The sequence below is a fragment of the Haliotis rubra genome, unplaced genomic scaffold, assembly GCF_003918875.1.
Source record: "Haliotis rubra isolate DU_JTF1 unplaced genomic scaffold, ASM391887v1 Scf125, whole genome shotgun sequence".
In the NCBI taxonomy this organism is placed as follows: Eukaryota; Metazoa; Mollusca; class Gastropoda; order Lepetellida; family Haliotidae; genus Haliotis; species Haliotis rubra.
The window spans coordinates 24,364-31,246 of NW_025765170.1; positions in this window are offsets into that span (position 1 = coordinate 24,364).

Below are 6,883 nucleotides of genomic sequence, written 5' to 3' on the forward strand. Positions count from 1 at the left end.
TATCGAGTCACTGGTAATCTTCCCTTTAATAACCTATTGATAATACCATTGATGGCAAGAATCTGTTCTCTGTTCATTTCTAAGATGTCTTGTTGAATCTCCTCAATGTCTTGAAACATTAACATGACCCTTAAAAATTCGTAATGCTTCAACACGTACCTAGCCATACTATATTTTAGCAAACAAACTCTTATCGTGGTTGGGATCTCAGTGAGATTTGTATTTGAGTCAACCTCTATTTATACCATACATAGACAACCAAGGCAGACATACTCTTAACATTGATTTATTTCCAATAGTCACACATTTTACATCACACTCTTGGTTGCAAATCCATTATGACTATCCAAACGGGTCACCTCTTTCTGAGGTAACTCCCACCAGGGCCAAATACAGACAATCTGGAGACCATTTTTCATGTTCGGCCCAGGGATCATCATCTACTTCCCAGTTCTTGAGAACGAGACCACATTGAAAACACTTGTAAGCGTCCCATCTGATTAAGTACACAAATCCTGCCTGAGCCATTTGACTAGGACTCTGTTTCATCTGCACTGGCCAGTCTTTAAACGAATCGAGTCTTTTCTGGAATGAAGTCCATTCAGTCTCGATTGCACAGCAATTGGCAACGCCAGTCTTGTCGAATGGGTAATGTCCACACACATCCATGATATCCCAGACCAATGGTAACCGTTCGCACAGTACAGTGTCTAAACCAAGAATGGCTTTACACCCAGTAACTGTAGTCACTAGGGGTGCAAAAGGAACACTGGAAGTATCCCATCTTGTTTTGATGATCATCCTGGAAGCATACAGGGTACCATGTCCTTCAGTTCTGGCACAAAGTCAAACATGACTCTTACACAATCTACCAGCTTTTCCAACTGATCTAGGGACAACAGAATACATTGGTTGGTAGGTATCACTCTACCACTTTTCTGATCATTCTCCCACCAAGTTGCACATCAATACCATTGTCGTCCCAGGAAGCTGTACATGTTCCCTCCAACATGGACGTGTGAGTACCTTCCCTGCTGTTTCAGCTGTACGTGAACACTAGACACTTCCAGCCAGTGTTTCAAGGTAAGCACGATGCCTCGTTTGGTTGGGTAGCACTTGCCACTCGGGTATACTTCGTACTTCCTCACATGAATTTCTAGTTTTCCATTCCATGTCTTGACTGTCACATAGACGTCGTCCCCTAGATGTAAATGGCATCTGGGATTTGGAAGTGTTACCAGGGCCTCGTTATCACAACTCTCACGATGAACGGCTTCCATTTTCAAGGCCAATAGAACCAGTAGAGTCAAGAACAAAGAATGGAGAAGGGACGTTGTCCGACTGAAGTCAGAATGATATGGAGGACACACCAGATGTTGATATGAGTCTTGGTCTAAATATAGACCTGAGACAATGACTCATGGTCTAAAAATAGACACACCAGGTATTCACACAATAGATCTCAATATACAATAGAGAGCAGTGACTCATCATCTAAAAATAGACTCAAAACCATGGACCTCATTATAAATTCAAAATGGACGATTTATTCTTATAGTAGCATCTTTACAACACCTACAAAAAGTCTTGTTGTCATGGACAATGCTCCCTATCACAGAGTTCGAGATCCAAACAATAGGTGCCCAACTTCCAATACAAAGAAGTCAGATATGCAGCAATGGCTAACAAATAACAATATACAATTTTCAATTAAGGCCACTAAACCACAGTTGTACTCTTTGATTAAACCTAACAAACCTCCACCCACATATAACATTGACAACATGGTATGCCAACACGGCCGTAAGATCTTAAGATTACCACCTCGTACCACTGTGATCTCAACCCAATCGAACTTATCTGGGGAGACCTTAAAAGTACAGTGGCCACGAAAAATCAATTATCCAAGTTGAATGATGTCAAGCACACTGTCAACACTGCTATATGTGACATTGACATTGCACGCTGGCATGCATGTGTTGAACATGTCAAGAAGGTGGAGAAAGAGTACTGGCTCAAAGATGGCTTGAAGGAGTAAAACAGTTAATCCAGTTGTCATTCGTCTGGACATGATGACTCCTCTGTGGAAGAATGGAGTGAACTTGATGATGTTTAATTCTGTTATTATATTTACAGATAATAATAGTATCCAGCCAGATATGCTCAAAGAAATATAACTTCTTTTAACAATGACAGCACTGACTAATTCCAACGACTTATAGTGTAACATGAAACACTCATTTCACATAAAATTATCATGAAAATATAAATATTAACTATCTATATGCTTAAAGCTATTAGAAATGCATTGCTTAATTTGGAATGTGAGCGACATCAAAACATAACACTTTTGTCTTCATTCTATCTTTTCTTCAATGACTGTGCATGATTGTGTGTGCTTGTGTCCGAGGGAACGGGGCTTTAACAGTTGTTGAGTTCTAACCATAGGTGGTCCGATTAATGATTAAGTGTAAATATACTTTCTGTGTTCTTTAAATTCCACTTAGGTACTGCATAAACAAAATATGACATTAACATAAAAAAATTAAAGATTATAACCTACAGACTAATTCTCACTAATGGGTTTTGTGGTTAATGTTGAACAACTCCAGAGAAACAAACTCCGTATGATGGTTAACAGTTGGCACCCACCTATTTTACCCTATTCACGCTGACCCCTGTGACACCTCTTCGTACCTGTCACGTGCATAACTGACCTACATTGACGAACGGTGACCTTTATGACCCCAACACTGCCGCTGTTACGGGTCATTGGCTCCCTCCTGCAAGCCGCTCTGCGTTCTGCTGTTTATTTTGTTGACAGTTACATAGACAGATTCTTTAATACAAATGCATAAAACGGTGATTTCCACAATGTGATTAGGTTGTCTGACAAAACATCCACTTGCACAGTTTGATATCGATTGATCGTTGGATGAAGAGATATATTCCCTTCCACCGAATTGACAGTTCTCTTTTACCGGTAGCCTCATTGACCCTTCTCTTCACTGCGCTGTCTACTTCGTACACCTCAGGCTCTGATACGACTTGCAACTCGTCAAAATAAAATGTTCCTTTTATAGTGTTTCTATTGTAGTCGCATATTTTATAGGCTGACGGTCTTCGATGTTTATCTTTGTTGACCATGTAAAATATTTCCCTGGTCCAGTTGGCCTCGTACCCTTTATCGAAATTCCCTTTTCTCGTAGAAATCCTCACGGGTGTATCTGGCAGTAGGTATTGTTCACGTTTAGCAGAATATGACGTTTTGCGTCCAGAGTATTTTGCCGGTGGTTGTTGTCTGCGCGCGTGATCCCAGACCCCTAGCTCATCACAGATAGTTATCACGTCGCTAGGCTTACGTCCGATGGCAGTGTGGTACGCATTATTGTAAGCTTTCAATATATTAGGCAACACGTCCACGTACCAAGGTTGCAATACTATGGTAAAATATCTCCATAAGCAGGTCTTTTGGGTTCTCTGAAACCTTTCCACGACAGCGCATTTCACGTCGTCGTTTTGACTAGTATAAAACGATTTCCTTGGAACCTTCTCAAGGTGATGTCTAAAGTTACCGTTGACAAACTCGCTACCTTTATCGGTCATTAAGTTAAGGAACATACGAAGCTTAGCCCGGGCCAAAATCCTTTTGAAACCATCGGTCACCGTATTAGCTTTTTTCATCCATTTTCAGCCATGAGCCGCATAATCTGAATTTGTAACCATCTGATACTGCGACACGTCCGACAAGTCAGCCTGCCACAGTTGAACTTTCTACACAGGGTAGCGGAATAAGGTGTTCTGGGAAAGCGCTTGGTGGGGAGGGGTCTATGAAGTCTGTATGCGGGTTGTCTCTCTTAACCAAACGGTCACCTGCGCGGGGTGGGTTTGACAGAACCTTACGCTTCTTATAGCGCAAATCAAAGCCTCTCGACACATCGTAATAAACACATTTAAGCTATTTCAACCAATTTCAGCTCCTACTTTCCTCATTACAGCGTTTCTTCTTTCGTGACCTCCCAGTACTTTTAGGGCGGTGGGGTATCCTAGTGGTTAAAGCGTTGGCTCGTCACGCCGAAGACCCGGGTTCGAATCCCCACATAGGTACAATGTGTGAAGCCCATTTCTGGTGTCCCCCGCCGTGATATTGGTGGAATATTGCTAAAAGCGGCGTAAAACCATACTCAGTCAGTCAGTCAGTCGTTTCATCATGGATTAAATAAAAGTTTACCGGACTCACTGACTGACTGACTGGGCAGGGTTTATTACATGTCATAAAAGTGAACCCTTGCCAGGGAATAATAGACATATCGTTGTAAAATACATTCTCTAATTGGTACCGTCCTATTAACACCTGTCACAAGGGATGGGCCGTTTGGGTTTATGGTCAGAGATGGTGTTATGCAATTGATGTATTCACGAAATATCATGAACTTGTTAATAGATAAGTGCTTATGTTGTCCACACACGGGCGGACTGAGGCAAAAACGGTGGTATCCTCTTTTGCCAGTCGGGCAAGTTGTTTATTTAAAGAGTAAGAGGATTATGAGGCATGGTCGACTGTGTTTGTTTGTTTAACTAATCCCACACGGCCTTCACCAGTAGAGGGAATGATTTTGGTTCAGTTATTACATGGCTTTTCTTTATACATCTCCATGTTCCCCATACATCTCCATGTATCTGGAACAGCAATAATTAACAATGTTGTCGTAACTGACGTATACTGCAGTCCGCGTTGAAGGCGTAGACGGGTCAAGCCCATTTCACGGAAGGGGCGGTAGGTTCGTATACCAAGTCGTTAAAGGACTGTTCGTCTGATGGCGTGTCCTAATGCTGTCGCCGTCACGAATCTGTTCCGGGGGTGGATTTGCCGGATATAGCGGTCTTCGGCAGGTTTCTTGAGTATTGGTCTTCCCGATCTTAGGCAGTCTTGGGTCTGGCCTGTTTGCTGGTAGCGGTTCATCAATTTGCTTATGGTGGCCTGGCTGCAGTTGAAGGTTCTTGCCAGCTGACGTTGTAAATCCCCCATAATTCCATAATTCTTGGCATATTCGTGGTGGTTTTGGTTACTCAATTCTTGCTCTGTCCTACATCGGTCTTTATGCCACAATCCTGCACGTTCATTTGAACCAATGTCCTATAATTACGTTTTTCACGTTTTCACAAAATTTTATGATTCAAGTTCTCGGACGGTTGCATGCTTATCGTGACCCTGTTGCGTTTTGGCGAATGTATTCTGCTTGGGTTCAAACCTGTACCAGTGTTTTTTTTATACATTTACTTTAAAAGTGATAACTCTCTTGAGGTTTACGTAGATGTAAGCATCATCTACTCAGATGTAACTATCGTCTGCAAGTATCACAGGTCTGCTTGCATGAAAGTATTTTCTTCGTAAATGAAACTATCATGTACGTTGAGGCAAAACACTACACTATGGCACTGTCTCTTATCGATTACTGGGGAAATATGGTTTAAAAGTTGATAGTTTGACAGAAGATGGTACCTTCTCCAAAGTAGATTATAATGACATATAATTAATGCTCATCTACTTATATGAAAGTACTTCCTACGTACATGCAAGTGTAATGCGTGTAAAAGTATGTAGATGACTTCAGCAATAATACGCTTGCATGGGAATGTCCACCAACACATTTTGACTCGTGCCAGGTGTATTTGCTTTTCCAAGCCAATACCTAGGACTTCAAAACTACATGGTTAGCGTTCTTTGCTGGAATCTCAACCAATTTCTTAGTGATACTACTTTATGCATATCAGGAAGATTACCCATGAAGATCCGACTTAACATTGATCTTCAACAGCCTATGTTTGTTGTAAGAGGCGACTAACAGGATCGGGTTGTCAGGCTCCCTGACTTGGTTGACTCATGCCATCGTATCTGGATCAGACACGCCTTTAATTGACATCATGAGCATTGATCTACACAATTGGGAAATAATGATTCGTATCATCCAAGTCAGACAGCATGACTACTTGGACAAGCAAGGTCCCTGAAGACGGTTCCTTCACGGAAACAGAACAACTACTTTGTCTAATATTGACATATTAATTTCAAATGTTAATTCAGTTTACAGGACCCTGATCCGAAAAACACGCCTTCTTCACCCCTGGCGTGAATATGTCCAGTTGACAACAGAGCAACTGAAGAGTACTTTACGTCATCACTAGCTTCATATTCCTTGTGAAAACCTGTCACGATGACAATTTCAACTTTGACAGATACCAAACAAAACAATAAATAGTTTAGATAGAATAATTGTTGGGGTAGTAACAATTTCATCACCAACATTGTTGGAAAACACTGTTCAAGCAGCTATTCGTATGGCATTTCGTCTTACACTGAGTACAGACCTTATTGGATAAAAGTTAATGGCAGTAATATTTCCGTTGGAAAAGGGTTTAGGGTTGGCTATAGACAGCTGGTTAGTTGCACTCTTCCAGATCTTAATGTAACCGATTGGAGCATATCTACTGACTTGAACAATGCCGGATCATGGCTCTTCAAAATACGTTCAGATCTTTAAATGTAGATTACAGTATTAAGGCTATTATCTAACAATTTGCGGGCGAGAAACCCATGCGAGATAACTGGTATCAAATATATGTGTGAAATCGAATTCCAGGTCCGTGATTAGTTACTCCATGGTGATGACGGACTACTTTACTAATTTATTTAATGATTAGTGCTTCGGTCGATTCCAACGGCGTCTGTGTCGAAATGGTATGGTGTTAGTGTGTTAATAAATGTCCTTGGGTCTTCACAAGTGTTACTTATCACCATGGCCTTGATAATTCACAGATATGGCGGAAACGTTTGTGGGATGGCAACACTAGCTCTGAGCAGCAAGAAGTAAGTTGAATGGCG